Source organism: Mustela nigripes, chromosome 2, assembly GCF_022355385.1.
Source record: "Mustela nigripes isolate SB6536 chromosome 2, MUSNIG.SB6536, whole genome shotgun sequence".
Taxonomy (NCBI): domain Eukaryota; kingdom Metazoa; phylum Chordata; class Mammalia; order Carnivora; family Mustelidae; genus Mustela; species Mustela nigripes.
The window spans coordinates 73,536,275-73,555,218 of record NC_081558.1 but is presented as its reverse complement, the minus strand read 5'-3'; the positions used below and the strand labels follow the sequence as shown (position 1 = coordinate 73,555,218).

Below are 18,944 nucleotides of genomic sequence, written 5' to 3'. Positions count from 1 at the left end.
CTTCACCCTTCTGAAGTGCTTACTGTGCTTCTACAAATGGCAAATAGAGGAGCAAGTACTTTGGAGAGTGTTCTGTGTTCCTAGATGTCTTAGGTGAAAGCCTTTCCTCATGTAATAATGGGATGGCGGCGTGGTTCTCCTGGCTTGGCCACCTCGCTGCTTCAGTCTCACAGGCACAGTTGTGATTTGGGATAAATACTCTCACCCTTGGATTTTGTCATTTAAACATAGCCCCTGAGCATTGCAAGGAATTCTGTTTGGAAAGAGTTCTTGATTCCTTTCACTTCCTGTTTTTCTAAAGTCAGAAACAACCAGTAATTAAAAGAAAAAAAAAAGTTTCAGTTTCTACTTAAGATGGAAATGATGGCTTCCTCAAATTCCTGCTTCAGAGAATGTTCTGTGAGATCAGCAGCCTGATGCATGCCAGTTTTTCCTGGGAGGTTTGAAGAGTGGAATACACTCTCTAGGACAATATCCAGGTTCCAGCATTTTGAGAAAAAAACATTTATTATATTTGAATTTTTAAAAAGATTTTTATTTATTTATTCATGAGAGATAAAGAGAGGGGGAGGCAGAGGGAGAAGCAGATTCCGTGGAGCAGGGACTGCAAAGCAGGACTCGCTCTTAGGACCCAAGGATCACTACCAGAGCTGAAGGCAGCTGCTTAACCGAGGAGCCACACAGGTGCCCCATACCAAGTTTAATTGTTATCTGTATTTCCATCTCGGTCCTCCCAATGGATGAAAACACCTCATAGAGCAGGACTGTTGGCTACTTGACTCATAGATCAGAAAATTACACAGAACCTAGGTTACTGCAGATGGGCACTAAAGTTACTACATAAAAATAGAGGGGAATTTTAGAAAATATCTCTGGGAATGTCTTATACATACACATTCTCTGGAAAGACAAAGGCAATTGGGATGCCTTAAATCAGGAGTCAGTCAGCTACAATCTGAGAATTGAATCCAGCAGCTATCTTTATTTTTAATAAAGTTTTATTGACACACAGCCACGTTCATTTGTTTACAAAATGTCTATGGCCACTTTCATACCACAACAGGGTTTGAGTGGTTGTGGCAGGGGCTGTGTGGGCCACAAAGCCAAAGATATTTAACATCTGGCCCTTGATTTAGGAAAAAAGTGGCTAAGCCCTGACTGAAGTGGAAAAACAAATGCAGCACACAAGTAAGTAACAAGTAATTACTGAATGCTTGTCATGTGCTTAATATTATTGCAGGATTTGCAATAGATGCAGTGAGATGTATCTTACTTTTGTGAGTAACAGATACTTTAACCATTTGAGGGCATTGATTTTAGCAGCTGAGCCAGTAAAGAAGAGAAGGAATCATCCATGAGTTGGAGTGAAATGGAAGTTGTTGAGATGGGACAGCTGGTAAATCAAAGAGGGGGTGGGCAGAGGGGACAAAGCAAGTGTACAAGTAGAAATTACTTTGAAGGCAGCATTGACAACAGCAACCAAAAGAACACAACCATCCTCCAATCTTTACCATCCCTGTTTTCCTGGAGGAATAGGGGGGAAGCATTGCATTCTGCATTTTCTGTATAAAGTTCCATAGAATGAAAACTGGAACAATTTTCCTTGGATATTGAATAAAAAATGATTTCAGAAGGGTGAAAAACCTGGTGACAGGTTGCAGAGTTTTGATCTCTACAGAATGTAGTTATAATCTTTTTTTAAAAGATTTTTATTTATTTATTTATTTGACAGACAGAAATCACAAGTAGGCAGAAAGAGAGATTGGAGGAAGCAGGCTCCCTGCCGAGCAGAAAGCCCAACGCGGGGCTCGATCCCAGGGTCCTGGGATCACGACCTGAGCCAAAGGCAGAGGCCCTAACCCACTGAGCCACCCAGATGCCCTAGTTATAATCTTTTTAAATTTTACTGAAGACCGACTATGAATCAAAGGGCCATGCTAAGTGCTTTATATGTTACCGAATTTAATTACAGTTTGTGTGGGAACCTTATTATTTCTGTTGTATAACATCAATATCTTCATAGAAACCCCCTAAGCCTCACAGTGTATGAGTCAGAGTAGGCCAGATTATGCTTCAGTAACAAACAGTTCTCACACCTCAATGGCTTAGCATGACATTTATTTATTTCCTTTTTACGTTACATGTTTACCATAGGTCAGCAGGGGTCACTGCCTTCTGTAGTAATTCAAGGAACCAAAGTGGTAGAGGGTCCATTTTGACCACCTTGCCGGGGCAAAAGAGCATTACAGCATCTCCTACTAATCTACAATATGTCTTGTCCAGAAATGACACAAATCATTTTTCCTCACATTTCATTATCAGGATTGAAACCCACTTCTATCTGACTACAGAACCCATTATTGTTCTACCAGTGTTCATAGTTATACAATATGTCCATATTAATATAATACTGTGTCTCCTGGATCTTTTTCACCCAATCCCTAAATTTACACAGGCATATGCTGACATTTACTCACTTAAGAAATATTTATCAATGTCTCCTAGGAGCCATACATTATCTTAGCTACTAGGAATGCAGGATAAAACAAAGTGGACATAACCATCCTCTTGCATTCTACCAGGGAGAGAAAATTAACACATTAAACAGATGACTTAGTAAATAAAACAGTAAAACATGTATGATGGTTACTGAGAAAGTAGGACCTGGCAGGAGGTAAACAATGCTGGAGGCTAGGAGCTGAGATGCTCCCCCACCCTACACAGCCCTTTAGCATTTATGCCTGAGCATGCCACATGCCCTAGGGAGTCTAGAAATCTGCTGCTTGATGGGAACTAGTGTAAGAGGCCGATCTGTATTATTTCTGGCAGTCTGCAGTCCCATACACATCCTGAGGCCCTATGTGGTAGAGAAGTGAGGTGAGGAGTTGTGGTCTTGCAGGGACATCTAGTTTTTTGAGGCCCCTTCCAGATGGAGGTGAGGAGGTTGTGGGAGAGACAGGTGTAGGACAATATTCAAAACTTGGACTCTTCTATGCCTCCTTAAATAAAATATAATTATGGCCAAGAGAATAAGGGTCCATAAAGAAAGTCTTCATGGGATATACTAAAGAGAGGAGTGGGGGTGGTCAGTTTGGAATTAAAAAAAAAAATCTGAGCATGCGCCTTAGGTGCGTGTGAATAGATGTTAGATCTATGCCAGCTTTGGGCTTGGCTGGTAGAGGCATGCAATATTTCTCTTTATTTGTAATGAGTGTCATGTTTGTAATGAATTTTCCTAGCCCAAATTTGGCTCCTCATTTTCCTTTTCCTAAAATAACTCTCCTATGTGCTCCATTCTACTACAGCGCCCTCTGGCCCATTCAGTGTTTTAAAACCAGACAATACTTGTTACGTTCAGCAATGCCTTTCTCTTTTCCCCTGCAATTTTTCCAACTTGCTATCAATCTTCATGTAAAGGTTTCCAGCAAAGTGTGTGGATAAAGAATATCCTCTTTATAAGTGGCTTTTTCTATTAACCTGGCTCATCTCACCTTGTCAAAACACTTAGCTTGGAGATAGTAACTCCCTCAAAGTCCTGGCTCAGATTTCAATTTGCCAGTGACCTTGGGTGGATGAATCACTTTGCTATCGTGACAAAGAAGGCTCCTTGGGGAATATAGGATTATTCATTTTCTGTACAGCTACAGAGTCAGAATTTGAGCATTTCTTTATATTTGACCAGTGCCCTATAATTGAAAATAATGATACAAACATCCTATTTGATTACCTTGCTCAGGTAGAGATATGGGGGAAGCTGGTGTCCAGCACACCCTCAGAGCTCAACATTGTTTCCAAAGATCAGAACACCACTGTAGCTTCTCAACTGTACCTTTTTCTTAAGCCAGCATCACACCCCTGACCCCCACCCTCTAACCTGCGGACTAGGACTACCTCCCTCTCTCCCTTACCTGCTCTAATCTACTCCACAATGAAAATATGAGTCCTCTCTTACTGAATGCTTATGGTGTGCCAACCACTGTACGATATTGTATAAAGAGTCACAATTATTCACATGTCTATGTTTCCATGGTTTCCATGACCTTTGCCACATGACTTTGCAATTCCTCTCTTGGATGTAGGATGTCCCTCCTCTGTTGATATTGGGTTTGGTCATACAACTTGCTCTGATGGGTAGAATATGGTATAAGTAATGTACCACTTCCATGCTTCAGTCTCAAGAAGGCCTGAATATATTCACTTTATCTCTGAAACCTCTGTCTCTGCTATGAGAAAAGACTGAACCAAGTACCTGGAAAATGAGAGATACATGCCCCAGTTGCCTGAATCACTTCATTGGCTAGCCAACATCTGGTTAATCTCCTGGCTTGTGAACAAGGCCATCTAGACCGGCCAGCTGCCAGCTGACTACAGGTATGTGGGTGAACCACATAATATCAACCAAGCTTGGTACAGGCAGCAGCAATGTCAAGCTCACCCATAGTCTCAGGAGAAATAAGAACTAGTTTTTTCTTTTTCTTTTTCCATGTGTGTCAGGATGTTTGTCATGCAGCAATAGCTAACTGGCAAGCATTTTACAAAGATTACTTTATTTAATCCTAATAATGATCTTATATAGTAGAGTCAATTACTATTCCCATTTTACAGGAGAGGAAACTGAGACCCTGAAAGTTTTAAGGTCTCACAGTCATGAAGTAGCAGAATCAGGCTTGCAAACCCAAATGTCTAATAATTCAAAATCTGACATGTTTTACCATATATCCCTGTGGACACCCCTCTCTGTGCTTGTTTTGCTCTTTTCGAAGGGAAGGGCTTCATTCTAACCAACCGAAGTTTGCTAAAACTCAGGATTTTCCTTTCAGGGTGAATTCCTTTTCCTTAGACTCAAAATGAAAGCTTCAGGTAACTGACCTTTCTTGGAGTCTCTGTTGCCTTGTGAAGTTCCTCTGAAACCGGTGCTGGTAAAGAAAAAGACATAGGGCATTTCTGAACAAGTACAGAAACATTTTTCTTATGGTAATAACTTGTTTATGCAAATAACACCATTGTATAGTCTAAAATTGCCCAATGCCCTTACCTCATAAGTTAACATAATTGGTGGATCCAATCACTCAGTCAGAAATATGTTTGTTCCTGTCCTGAATAACTAATTAAACAGGTCAATACATACACGATTATCAGGGACAGCTTTGTGAGAAGGAAGAAATCCTTGCTGGAAATTACTTAAATTTCATGTAGGTAGTGGCATAAATCTTGGCATATTTCTTTGGACTAACTCCTCTGGTTCTCTACAAAGTTGCCTTCAATCCATACACCTTTTGTAGAATAGAATAATGAAGTGATTATTCTCTATTCTTGTATGATACACATAAGAAATGCTTTCACTCTCTAGAAACATGAATTGGTTTTTATTCTTTAGATTTCAATACATAACCTGTTCTCTTAAGCACTCATCTGCTGTTAATTTGCTTTTCTTATTTGCAAATTCAGAATGAAGACTTCCTTTATTTCAAGCAGTTTTTGTTTTAAACACTCCATAGTTGCTCTTCCATCTTGTTTGAACATTTTGTAGAAGTGCAGACAAGAAGTTTCAACATTTCTAGTGTGTCATGGAGCTTTTCTATGGCTTAACGAGAACAAGGAAAACAGCTACTATCTTTCTGCTCACAGCCAGTAAATCTGTTCTATTACACATTGCTATAATTACTTTCCAAACACACAGCTGAGAGTGCGAAAAAGTTGAATGCTTGTGATTCAGAATCATTCAGACCCTTCGTGTTTGTTCTGTTGGCAATGACAATTGCATGACATTTTTCTGATTTTCCATTCTATAAAAAGTTGAATAAGTTGACATTCTTCTTCTTCCTCTTCTTTTTTTTTTTTTGGCATTCTTCTTTTGACTCATTCTCACAAAATGGGAATGGTTCCTCAATAGGACTTCTTGACAGACTTAAGGCCTAAATAAGTGAAAATTAAATACAATTCATTTTAAAAAAAAAACACAATTACCAAAAGCTATCTTGTTTAATGTTGAGAATACTAATCTGCCAGATAATCCTGTAAGGATTAGAAGCATGATGTAATTTAGACCTTTTTTTTCTGCCTCACATTACTACTTAACTTAAAAAATATGTTTTGATTCAAAATGAATATAACATTCTTTCTAAGGTATTTAGCTAATACACTCTCTCATGATGGTAGTATTTTTGTCAATCATTTTCCATTCATTTAATTATTTAAAAGCTCTTAATAATATTTGGCATGTGACATTAACAATCACTACTAATTATTGTAGCATTTTATGACTGAATGAATAAATGTAAATTTATATGCAAATGACTGCTATGTTTATCATAAAAAGAACATGAGAAGCTTTTTCACTTCAACGTACATCTGAAAAATGTACTTATATTTGGAAGTGAGTATCCGTATATGAACAGTGAATCGGAATGCAATTTCTCCCTCTTTTTCTGCTCTGATTATATGTTCTTTAGAAATGATGGTAACCTTCTCATCACATGGGTCTACAACATGTTTAAGGATACCAGAAAAGGTATGAAATTTCACATGAATTTTTGGGCTGAATCTTTCAAAGGCCAATGGTAAGGCTGAAGCTGATGAGCACATTTTGGCTAAATACCCAGGTCAGAGCTCAATACTGATGCATCCCTACATAGTTTCCATTGAGAGATGGATATATTTTAAGACATAGGAAGGTATATTTTCCCAAAACATTTTGGATTTCTCTTTTATATTTGGGTGCAGTTCAGAAAACATTAGATTCTTTCTCCACTCAGTTCCGCCAAATTTAAAAGGCAGCAGTTAGCAAATACCAACCATGATTTGGTCTAGTAAATCACACCCTTTGCCTATGGGTAAAATGACTGACATTCAAGAAAGAACAAAAGGAATGACATAGAATGGAGCACGAAAAACACCCAGAAATGAGGACTTGGGGGCAAGATGAAACAGTTAAGCAAGGCCAAGACCATCCCAGTCCTCAGGATCTAGAGTTTAGAGTTTGGGCAATGAGACATTTGTGGTCTGGGGTCACACAGGATCTTAAGATGGATTGTCTGTGACAAAGTTTGGCAAATGGAAGTAGACCAGATTTGACCCCAATTCTGCCTCCTTGGGCTTGAGTTCTTGGGCAGTGATAGGTAAGGGTACTATCTGGAGCTAAACACTATAGAAATACAAAAAGAGGTGTGTTGTGCCATTTTGAAGGGTTAGAAGGATTCTGAAAAAAGTATCTTTAACCTGACTTGTTTGTCTGCGGGCAGGACCAGCAACTAAGTCCTGAAGTGGACATAGATACAAAGGAAACGATCTGGCAGTTCAATATGCCCCTTTAAACTTTCAAAATTAATTTATTTTGTGAATATTTGGGAGTGCAAATGACAAATTCATATACCGACTCCAGAACAGAAGCCCATGTTGATGTCACTCAAATCATCACTGAAACAAGATGATTAAGACAAACAGAATCTCACATCTGTAACTTACTAGCTTTTTTATATTGCCAAAATTATGGAGATTCCTTTAATTTCAGTATAGTCTGCTCTGAAATGAGAATACTAATAGTTTCTGGAATGTTTAAATGAGATAATGCATGAAGAGAAGGGTCACAGTTTAGTACAATACAACCTGGAAGGTACATGGAATTCAGATTCTCTATTTCTATAACAAGTACAATTTTTTTGCCATTCTTATATCCACTGATGGCAGAAGTAACAGCAAACTTTCCAATTACAAGTAATAAAGTTTCTTCTATTGTAAGCAGTTTCGTTCGGGGGTAAAATAACGTTAGCGTGTGTCTTTCCGAAAGAGCTCTTCATCTCCCATCTTCTTCCAAAGATGGCACCTAGACAGGGAGAAAGTTCACATAGGGAGCCTTCTTTCTCCGTTCTGTGTTTCCCAATGGCTTCTATTGACCCACAGGTGAAGTGCGGCTGCTTGTGCCTGTTCTCTACGCATTAGGTCCTGCCTTCCTTGTATCTACCTCAGAAGCGTTCCCAAATGCTGCAACTCATGGGCTGGCCTCTTGGCACCATAAAGACTTGGTTTCCGTACATCACTGCCTTGGTACGACTTCAGCTCTTTCTTATGACACAGACTGACAGGGATTCAGCAGTCACTTCACTCCTCATCATGACCATCCTCGCTGCCACTGCCCATCTGGTCCTCAGTTTACTTCTCAATGTATCAGGAGCCCATAAGAGGGAGCACCCTATTACTGAGTCTCAGTCTTTATCTTTCCTTCATATCATCCTTCCAAATCTCTTTCCGCCTCCCATCTGGACAGGTGCTATTTTCTTTTCCTCTCTGAGAACTCTCCCTGCATAGTACCATCCTTGGTGCTTTATTCTAAGGTTAACCCCCTTTTCTTTTCTTGGCATGAGAGTATTCATGACTGAGGTGTACACTTGTGAAGGGGTGCAGAAGGAGGAAACAAAAGGATGATCAAAAATCCATCAAAAGGTATTGCATAAATATTACTCCATTATATGAAAAAGTACTGAGAACATTAATGCATAACAAAAAATAAATAGAAGCCGTTATTTAAGATTAAAATAGCACAGTACAGCCAAAGCTCTGAATCTTCCCTTTCTTATAGCTCAAGAGGAAAAAGCAAGCAAGCAAAGAAGTCCAATTAAAATAGACTAGTAGCAGTCATAAGAATATAGAATAAGTTGGTGGCCAGTAAGAAAGATTGAATATATTAATAATTGGCAAGGCTGAATATGATAGGATTATAAGAGGGCCCCCCAAATTCCCAGCCCCTGATGTACATGCATGCCTCTTATAATAACCCCCGTCCCCTTAAGTATGGGTGGAACCTATAAATATCGTGGAATAGCACACCTGTGGTTAGGTTACTAACTGGCTGACTCAGAATTAATCAAAAGACAGATTATCCTGGACCTGATTTAATCTAGCGGAAGAAGGGGAAGCATCAGAAAAGAGAGCTCCTACTGGCCTGGGGAAAAGGAGCAGCCACACTACAACCTATCTAGAGAGCTTCGGGCCTGAGAGTAACTTCTGGTTCCTAAGAGGGGTCCCTGGCTGGGAGCTACTAAAAAGGGGGGAGGTCAGTCATAGAACCACAAAGAAATTAAGTCTGTCAAGTTATCAATAAAATGAGCATTTTTCAAGATCACCAGTGGTGAGTGGTGGATCCAGCAAAGCCCTGGTTCCTGGCGCATGGGAATGGTAAGATACTAAACAGGGATGTTTGTAGTACTTAATTACTCAGTAAGAGACAGCTAATATACTGGACCTGGCAAGCATCCAATTCCAAAGTCTGACTTCCACAGAAGCCATGCAAGGGGCAGTGTAAGACGAAGGGAAGGTAAAGGTAAACGTACCCCTCCCTCTTCCCCTAACACACACATCCACACTCACACAAACACATGAAACTCTTAAAACACATATCCAACTTGGAAAGAAGTGGAAGGACAGTTACTGCTGTCAGTTCCAAAAGGAGAAGTAACAATTCCCACAAAAACTCCATCCTGACCACCTCTGAGCCCTAGCAGAGCCAAGGACAAGCTTTAGAGGTTTTAATTTTAGAGGAAAGAGAGGAAATTAGAAAGAAAAAAGGATTATTTAATTTCCCAATCTAGTTGTTTCTGGCAATTACATAGAGATTTAATTTAATAATCTATTCTCATGGCGGTATGAGCAGGCTTCAGCCCCCCACTGCTTCCCACACTATTCTACCCCTGGAGCTACATAAACAATACCTTTAAATTTCAAGTTATAAAACAATAAAACAGTTTTCAACTGGATTGGAAAGGGAGTCACTGAGACAGAAAAGAGAGTGGTGTATAATGCATCTCTCCAAGCATGTGCAGTAAAATAATGAGAGATAGACCTACAGTGTGGCAAAAATTGATGAAGAATCTGTTCTAGAAGAAAATATAAGCCCTCATAAAAAAGGAAAATTTTTTAGAAATGCTTTGGGCTATAAATAAACTAAATAAGACCATGAATTTAAGAAATAAGTGTTCAAAAATAAGAGGAAAATACAGAGAAAGAAAAAAATGAACCAGATTAAGAGATTAAGATGAAGAGTTCAGTGTTGGAGAAAAAACCTGAGGATAAAAATTTCACAATTACAGATAGATACATATTTTTGGACAAACAAATAAATAAGCATGGATTATAACCTAACTGTTGACAAAGAGAAAAAGCTAATGATAAAATACAGAAGGCAGAGAAAAAAATTTGATATATTAATAATTACAGAAAAGAAAATAGATATCATAGTGGATAAAGGTGTCCACCAAAAACATAACTGGAGTCCTTAAAAAAGAAAACTCAAAAAAAAGGGGGGGGGAATATCATAAGTGTCATAATAGAATATATTCCTGAAATGAGTGGAAAACTAAATAAGTAAATTAGAAGGAAAACTGAGGAGTGTCTAGGCGGCTGTCAGTTAAGCATCTGCCTTCAGCTCTGGTCATGATCCCAGGGTCCTGGGATCAAGCCCCATGTCAGACTCCCTGCTCAGCAGGGAATCTACTTCTCTCCCTCCCTCTCTGCCACTGACCTCACTTGTGCTCTCTTGCTCGCACTGTCTCTATGATAAACAAATAAGTAAATAAATAAATAAAATATTTTAAATAAATAAATAAAAGGAAAACTGGTGTGAACAACTGACATGAAGACATACTCTGGACCAGTATTGACAACACCACATGCTGGTGAGGCTGAGGAGCAACTGGAACTCTCTTTCATAGCTGGTGAGAATACCAAATGGTAGAGTTACTTTGAAGACAGTTTGGAAGTTTCTTACAAAACTCAAGATATTCTTATACAACCCAGTAATTTCACTCCTTGGTATTTACTCAAATGACCTGAGAACTTATGTCCATATAAAAACCTGCACTTGGATGTTTATAAAAATTTATTCAGAGATGCCAAAATTTGGAAGCAACAAAGATGTCCTTCAGGGGGTGAGCTGATCAACCAGAAAGCCAAAACAATGAAACATCTTTCAGCACTAGAAAGAAATGAGCTGTCAAGCCAAGAAGAGAGATGGAAGAAACTTAAATATTGCTAAGTGAAAAAAGCCAATCCAAAAAGGCTCCTTACTGTATAATTTCAACCAAATGATATTCTAGAAAAGGTATGCTGTTGACTGTGAAAATACAGTTATTGCCAAGAGTAGAGGGGAGGGAGGAATAACTAGGAAGAACACAGGGGATTTTTAGAGCACTGAGACATGATTCCACAATAGTGGATACATATCATTATGCATTTGTCAAAATTCACAGTTTATACAACACCAAGAATGAACACTAATACAAACTATGGGCTTCAGGTGATAATGACGTGTCAGTGTAGGTTCACAGATTGTACAGATGTAGCATTGTAGAGCATGATGTTGGTAATGGAGCAGCCTATACTTTCTGCTTAATATTACTATTAACCTAAAACTGCTCTGAAAATAGTCTACTTAAAACAAAACACAATTATAGGGGTAGATATATTATTGAAATATTCATTCTTGGGGAGCTTGGGTGGCTCAGTGGGTTAAAGCCTCTGCCTTTGGCTCAGGTCATGATCCCAGAGTCCTGGGATCAGGCACTGCTTAGCGAGGAGCCTGTTTCCCTGCCCCCCCGCCCCCGCCTCTCTGCCTACTTGTGATCTCTGTCTGTCAAATAAATAAATAATATCTTTTAAAAAAATTCATTCTCTCAGATAATGCCAGGATTTGTGCCAGGAGAGAGAATAAGATGTGTTTATGAATTGTAGAAAATACTGTCTTCCATAGTTCACCAAAAACAAATTGATTCTAGTGGGTGATAATGGATATATGAATGAACCCTTCTTTTAATAAAGGCATTTCAAGAGTAGAGGGCACAGTGTTTGCCTTTGGAATTGGATGATGTCTCCCTTGTCTTCCTCACTGGATCTTTAATTTCCTTTTACGGTTTAACAATACATAGGTTTCCCCTCCTCAAGACTGAACCCATTACAGACTTACACATTCAGAAATGATTCAAAAAGGGTTTTGTTCTAATAGAAATATCTATTTCCAGATAACATTAAGAATTCTATGCCCTTACTCAAATAAGATAACACCAGATTAAGAAGGAAATACAAGTCCAAGGTCATCTGGGTGGCTCAGTCAGATGGTTTCAGCTTGTCATGATCTCAAGGTCCAGGGATTGAGCCCCACATCAGGCTCCCTGCTCAGATTCTTTCTCCACTCCTCCAAGCCCTCACGCCTCTTGCACTTTCTCTAAAGATGAAACAAAACAAAGAAAGAAATGTAAATCCAAGTAATCAATGGGGTAAACACTGAGCAAGGGTTTTCAATACTGTGTCTCAAGTTTTGGCACCATCCTTAAGAAATGTTCTCAGATTTACAGAAATCACTGTATTTCTATATAAGAAGTTCCATTTAATTTAACATGAAAATATGAGTATCCCCTCTCCATTTGTGTGAATAATACCACTGCAGATAAAGTGCAATCTAAATAACAAAAACTCATTTTTATTTGTATTGAATTTTTTCTGAGTGGGAGGCATTGTGTTAAGAACTTTACAGTTGTTCATACTATTTAATTCTCTTAACCTACAAAATTAATAATTAATCCCAACTTTTTTTCCTAGATGAGGATACCATAGATCAGAGATGGTAAGTAACCTGCCCAGGGTTGCACAGCAAGTATGTGAAAGAGCCATGATTTGAAACCAGTCGTGCCTAAATCAAAAATATCTGTTCCTCACTTTATTACTCTTCTACTTATTTTGTTTTTATTTTTTTTTTAAGATTTTACTTATTTATTTGACAGAGAGAGAGATCACAAGAAGGCAGAGAAGCAGGCAGAGAGCAGAAGGGAAGCAGGATCCCCACTGAACAGAGAGCCTGATGTGGGCCCCAATCCCAGGACCCTGGGATCATGACCTAAGCTGAAGACAGAGGCTTAACCCACTGAGCCACCCAGGCGCCCCTCTTCCACTTGTTTTAGATTCTCCATCGTCGTCGTCGTCGTCTTCTTCTTCTTCTTCTTCTTCTTCTTCTTCTTCTTGTTCTCTTTGTTTAAATTTAATCTCCACAATAATTTTGTGATAAAATTTAATTATTTTGATTTACAGTTGAAAAAAATAAATCTTTTAGGCTTAGGTGCTGACTAAATGGAACTTGTCTGAGATAACTTTCCATGTGATTTGAACTGGGCCTTGCTTGTTTATTCTCACTTTTAAATATTGTTTCACATCATGTTTAAAAAGGGTGGCACTAAGTTTCAACTACGACATGTAATTTCTACGGCAAAGGTGCTAATATGGGACTTATTAAATAATTAAATAGGGGCACCTGCGTGGCTCAGTCGGTTAAGCTTCTGCCTTCAGCTCAGGTCATGACCTCAGGGTCCTGGGATCGAACCCTGCATCAGGCTCTCTGCTCAGCGGGGAGCCTGCTTTCCTCCTCTCTCTCTCTGCCTGCCTCTCTATCTCTTTCTCTCTGTCAAATAAATAAATTCTTTAAAAAAATAATAGTAATTAAATAGTTTGCTTTCTTGCTTTCTCAGAAAAACCGTACTTTTCCTCTCTGCCTCTAAAATGCAGGGACAAATGAACAATCTTAATATAAAATGCCCCCAGGAATCAGCACCAAAACTCCCTTTCAGGAACTGTCAGAAGTTCGAAAATGGTGGCAGGCCAGCAAAATGTAATTCTTTTAAAATCTTACCTCGGAGTCTAAGAAATTCCTCACAACTTTGAAACCTTCAAGAGAAAGGGCTTTGAGGGATAGTTTCAATTGTGGCAAGATTGTAACTTTCCCATCATCAGACCCAGTCCAAAATGAAGGGCTTCACAGGTGTAATGAAAATTCTCTGAGTCTGGCTGCTTTAGACTCTAGCACAGACTTGAAAATAATTAGTGAACTACCCTAGCCATGATGCGCTCCTTTCTGCCAGCAAAGCTCTTCAGAGGCAATAATTTGCCTCTCCTCAGGAACATCAAACTCTTCAACTGAATAACGATGGGCTGGAAATAATATGGGTCTGAACTAGATCAGTGAGAGTCCGATTCTTGAAACCTGTAATCCCATTTTACTGCTTAGAAATTGAAAGGGCTGTGAGAGTAATGAAACCACATGCCACAGCCCTGATGTGGCCTCCTCACAGCAAAAGCACAGGAGCTAAATTCAGGTCTCATTTGACAGCTGGGGCCCTCTGACTAGGAACCCCCTTCTGCTCCCTTTACCCCATTGGCAAAAATATCCTACTGCCCTATGCTCCTCCTTTCTTGTGGCCTGTGCTTTGGAATTTCTGGAAATCACCATCCTCATTAATATGAGACGCCTAGACTATTAGATGAACAATACTTTGGTCGACTTTGCTTTGTGCAGAAATTATTAAAACAATCCATGTTCACTGTAGAAAATCTCGAAAATATGAACACAGGTATATAGAGGTAAAACAGCCTAATATAAAAATCAAAGAGTAGCCCTCTCAGGGTTATAGAGGAATGTAGGGGGTGGTCTTGACAAAAAGAGAAACGATGGAAACTTCTGGGTTGCTCAGCATGTCTTATATCTTGATCTGGATGATGGTGACATGGGGAACACATGTTCAAAATATGAATTAAGTGACACAGTTTTCTATATATTCTACTTCAATAAAAAAAGAAAGCATTTGAAATCATTGATCACCTCAAACTTAGAGCTACCTTTACATTTTAAAATATTTCCTTCATATCTATCTGTATCTATATACATATATATGGTATGTAGCATGCACTTCTGCTCTTGGTCTGGAATTCTTCATTTTTACCTAAAATACGTCCCTCTACTTAGTAACATTCAACTTGCAAATATTTGTAGATAAAGCAAAGCTCTGTGCAGAACAAGTGGAAACAACCTCTGCTAGAGAGAGCTATTAGGTCTTTGTTCCATGATTCTATTCTAGGGAACCTCCACACCCCTTCTTTTTATTTTTTTCTTTCCTTTTTTTTTTTTTTTTTTTTAAGTCTGCAAGATCTCTGCTATGTGTTTATTTCTAAGGTATTTCACAAAATCTGTGACTCCATTTTCTCCAATAATTCAAAAGTCACTGAGATGTTGAAATTATCAGCAGGAAGAGGGGAATGATGTGGATGGAAGGAAAAGACCAGAAGCACATGGAAGTGGGGCTTGACTCACGCAGAGATGCCTGGCTGGGCTTCACTTTCTCAGGACTTGGACTTGCGGTTCAAGCCAAGTTTAACCTAATTTCCCTGTGCAGCAGGCTCCATGTGACATCTGGTTTGTGTCAGCAATTACCTTTTCTTCCTAGCCTGTAACTTCATATAGAAATCCCTAAAACAGTAACCTAAAAATGAATCGAATTTTGTGGGAGCATCCCGTTTTTGTAGCAGAATGGGCTTGCTTTTCAAACTGACATTCAATTATCTAGACATCTCCAACACTGGATTCTTAGCAAGTGGAAACATTCTATTGTCATCATATCACCCCTGGACCAGTTCTAAATGTGCCTCTCCCTGGTGGATATTTGTGTCCAATCCAGTTCTCAAGATGCAGCCTTTGAGACATGCACTGGTGTACTGGTGGCTTATTAAGGAAGATTCTAGGAGAAATTAGTAAGGGCAGCAGGAAGCGGAACAGGGAGAGGAAGAGTCCAAATAGGCATATGACTTCAGGCAAAGCCCCGGCCAAACCTAAGCCTACAGGAACGCTGGAGACCAAGGTAGAGAACACTGTTGGCTGGCCTCCAGGCAGGAGAGGTAGGCTTTCATACAACTGCAAGAGTCAGTCCTAGGTGGGGGTCTTCTCTAGAGATTATCCTCTCCTAAACACCTCCAAATTTCCAAGCAAAGTGGAAAAATGGCACCATTATCCTAAGGGGCATCCTCAGAAGGGAGCTGTAGGAGCTCCACTTCGGGAGCAAGGGCACACGGAAACTGAAGCAAGGATGTCAGATAAAGGGATCCTGGGGGTGTGGGTGGAGTGTGGTGTATCTGGGGCAGTGACTATGAAACTTCCCTGTCTTAACTCTGTCACAGCTCACCCCACAGGACAAGGGACCCGTCCTCCCTTCAGTCACCCCAGTGCCTCTGTCGTGTTCTCATTTTTAATGACCAAGTCATGTCATCATTTCCATGAGTGATGTCACCTCCAGGTTGAGGGCAAGTTGCTGTTCTTAAAAGACTTCATCTCTATAGAACAACCCGGAGGAGCCTTGAGAGCTAAGTTTTCTTATTCTCATTTTACAGCTGAAAGAAACTAAGTCTCACATATGAAAATTGTTTCTTCCTTGTGTTCTTAGTCTGTGTGTTGAAGAAAGACATCTAAGGTCCCCAGGCACCTGCACAGTGCTGACTGGGCACTGTCTTATTCCTGGAGGCACCATTCCCCCAGGCTATGCTGTGCATGGCACCCCTTGAAGGTGTGTAACTCCCCATATTTATATTCTACTCCCAAACTCCTAGCATCAATATGGGGTTTCCTTGGGAAGAGAAAAGATACATTTTGGTGCTGCTTATTTTTTTCGTTTTTGAAGCCCCCAAACATCTTGACCAATATTTCAACTGTTTTAACCTATTTACTCAATTAAAAAACCTCAGATCTCCCCCTTCAAATCTTATGGTACAGCCTCCTAAAGGGGCTATATTCTTATTTTGGAATCATTGTGTCTTCTCTAACTCTCCATCAAGAAAATATGTTCTATTTTATGTTAGAAAAGCATTTGGGGGGCATTGCTTCTCCTTTCACACATTTTGAACATATGTTCTAAAACTGCACACTTTTTACCTCTGAAATATGTATGTGTCTCCTCTCCTAATATTTCTGAGATTTTAGGAAGTAGCCAGATCCTGTTTCCTATGTCATATGACAGCACGTACTCTTAAGAGTTCCTTCAGTGATTGTCTTATCTGAGTCATAATGACAGAAAATTAGGCAGTGTGGTGATAATCATATATTTAAAAAAACAAAATTGAAGGGACACTTCGGTGGTTCAGGCCGTTAACTGTCAGACTCGTGGTCTGGGCTCAAGTCCTGATCTCAAGAGACCTGAGATCGAGCTCTGCTCAGGGTCCATGTTCAGCGTGAAGTCGGCTGGAGTTTCCCTCTCTCCCCCTCCCACTCTTCCTCTCTCTCTCTCTTTAAAACAAACAAACAAATAAGTATTTTTTAAAAACCAGAAATCTAAGAGTTTTGGAAATGCCTTCAGAAAGCATGCTACATGCCGCAGAGTACTCAGAGCTCCGTTCTCTGACATAGGACAGCCCCTTGCCAGCCCAGCTCTGGGGTGACCTGCGGCAATGACTGAAGTTTCTGTATCCCACTTTCTTTCTGTAGAATAGGGAAAGAGTGTCTACTTCTCAGGGTTCTTGAAAGAGTTCGACGTGATCACATTTGTGAAGCTTTGACTCACTGCCTACATGGAAAGAAATCATCACCACCATATATGTACACTTGCAGGTTTGTATGTCCATATGTAGAGATGAGGGCACAGGAGGGCCCATTGCACAGGGAGGCAGGGACGCTGTGTTCTACTGCTGGTTCTACTCCTTACAAGGAGCTTGCCATGAGCACAAACAAGCCCTTTTCATCTACAGATTGCGGTTTTCTCATCTGTAACATAACATGGTTGGATGAGCTTATAAAAGTTTTCTTCATGACCTAAAACCTTTTTCTCTTTTTCCACGGATCCAAGTGTCCATTCATGTCTGTGATACCTTTCAACTCAAAATGAACAACTAGATGGTAAGTATACCTAAATGAAATCTCTCCTTCCTTTTTCTATGCCAATGATCATTAAAAAATAGATATGTTTCCTCCTAAATGACCAGAAGACATCCAGAGTACCTGATTCCAAAGTCTTACGATCTCAGCCGTGTTGTTAAGGTAGTGGACACCACAAAAGAAATCAAAGCAATTTAATAGAGCTGGATTTAACTAATAAGTCTCATAGCTACTGGCAACATCTCATCGCTAATTCCAGGAAGGAGACTTACCTAGACACAGATATATTTAGCATTAGCAACAATATTATACTATTGCAGAATTTTGTAGGCCACTAGATACGCTCTTATGTGTGCATGCCCAAGGCAAGAAATAGTTCATGGTGTGCCAAATATATGTTTAATTGTTAAAAATTGTTAATTTTTACTTACTTTATTGTCCATTCTATATTTTGAGCTCCTTGAGGGCCAGTACCTTTTCTCACATCTATAAAAAAAAAATTACTGCCTATTAAAGTGGTATATTAACATATTAACATATATTAACATATTTTACCTATACAACACAGAAAAGAAATACAAAGAACGCGATTAGACATACATGAGTGTTCTGCTGCATGAATGCCAGGAATCTGGGAACATTCCAATTTTCTGCTTTACCATCTCTGTGTGTGTCTTCCATTCTCAAGATCAGCCCACGATTCAGTATGGCTGCTAGAGTTCCAGCTATTATGTTCATTTTCCAGAAGGAAAGAGAAAAGAAGGGAAAGGGGATCTAACTCCCAATTGTGTCAGAAACTTTAAAGACCCATTTCAGAAGTTAGGAAGAACACTTAGGCTAAAATCTTATTCGTGAGAACCTAGTTACAAGGAGGCTAAGGAGCACATTTATTCCTGGAGACAATGTCCTGACCTGTAACCAAAGGGAAAAGTGATATTGAATAGGCCACTGATGTCAATGTCATCTCCATGTTACAGATGCAGACATTAAGGTTTATTGTGGTTAAAAAGTTGTGCACAATCATAAGTCATTACAGCCTCATCCCTAAGCCAATGCACTTCTCACAATGTAACACCTCCATCCATGTGACCCTGCAGAGTAGTCAGGTCGGAGATAGTCAATACTCATTTGTGCAGCGAGGCACAAATGAGCACCTTGGACCATCAGCAGTAAAATAGTGAAAAGCACGGGCTCTTGAGCTGTTCTTGTCAAACTTTTGCACACACATGATTATCCTGCTTATCTCATGAAAAGGAAGACACTGATTTGGTGGAAATGG

General features: G+C 39.5%; 1 long non-coding RNA gene across 1 annotated transcript in view; it reads right to left on the bottom strand.

Moving 5' to 3' along the window:
• Positions 1–12,040: 12,040 nt before the first annotated feature.
• LOC132009950 (uncharacterized) overlaps positions 12,041–18,944 on the bottom strand; it is a 33,194-nt gene continuing 26,290 nt past the window's right edge. The window contains exons 3-4 of the long non-coding RNA XR_009402105.1: positions 18,097–18,151; positions 12,041–12,211 (exon numbers count right to left, since the gene is read on the bottom strand). This is a non-coding gene — a long non-coding RNA (uncharacterized LOC132009950). The remainder of the gene's footprint in view (positions 12,212–18,096; positions 18,152–18,944) is intronic.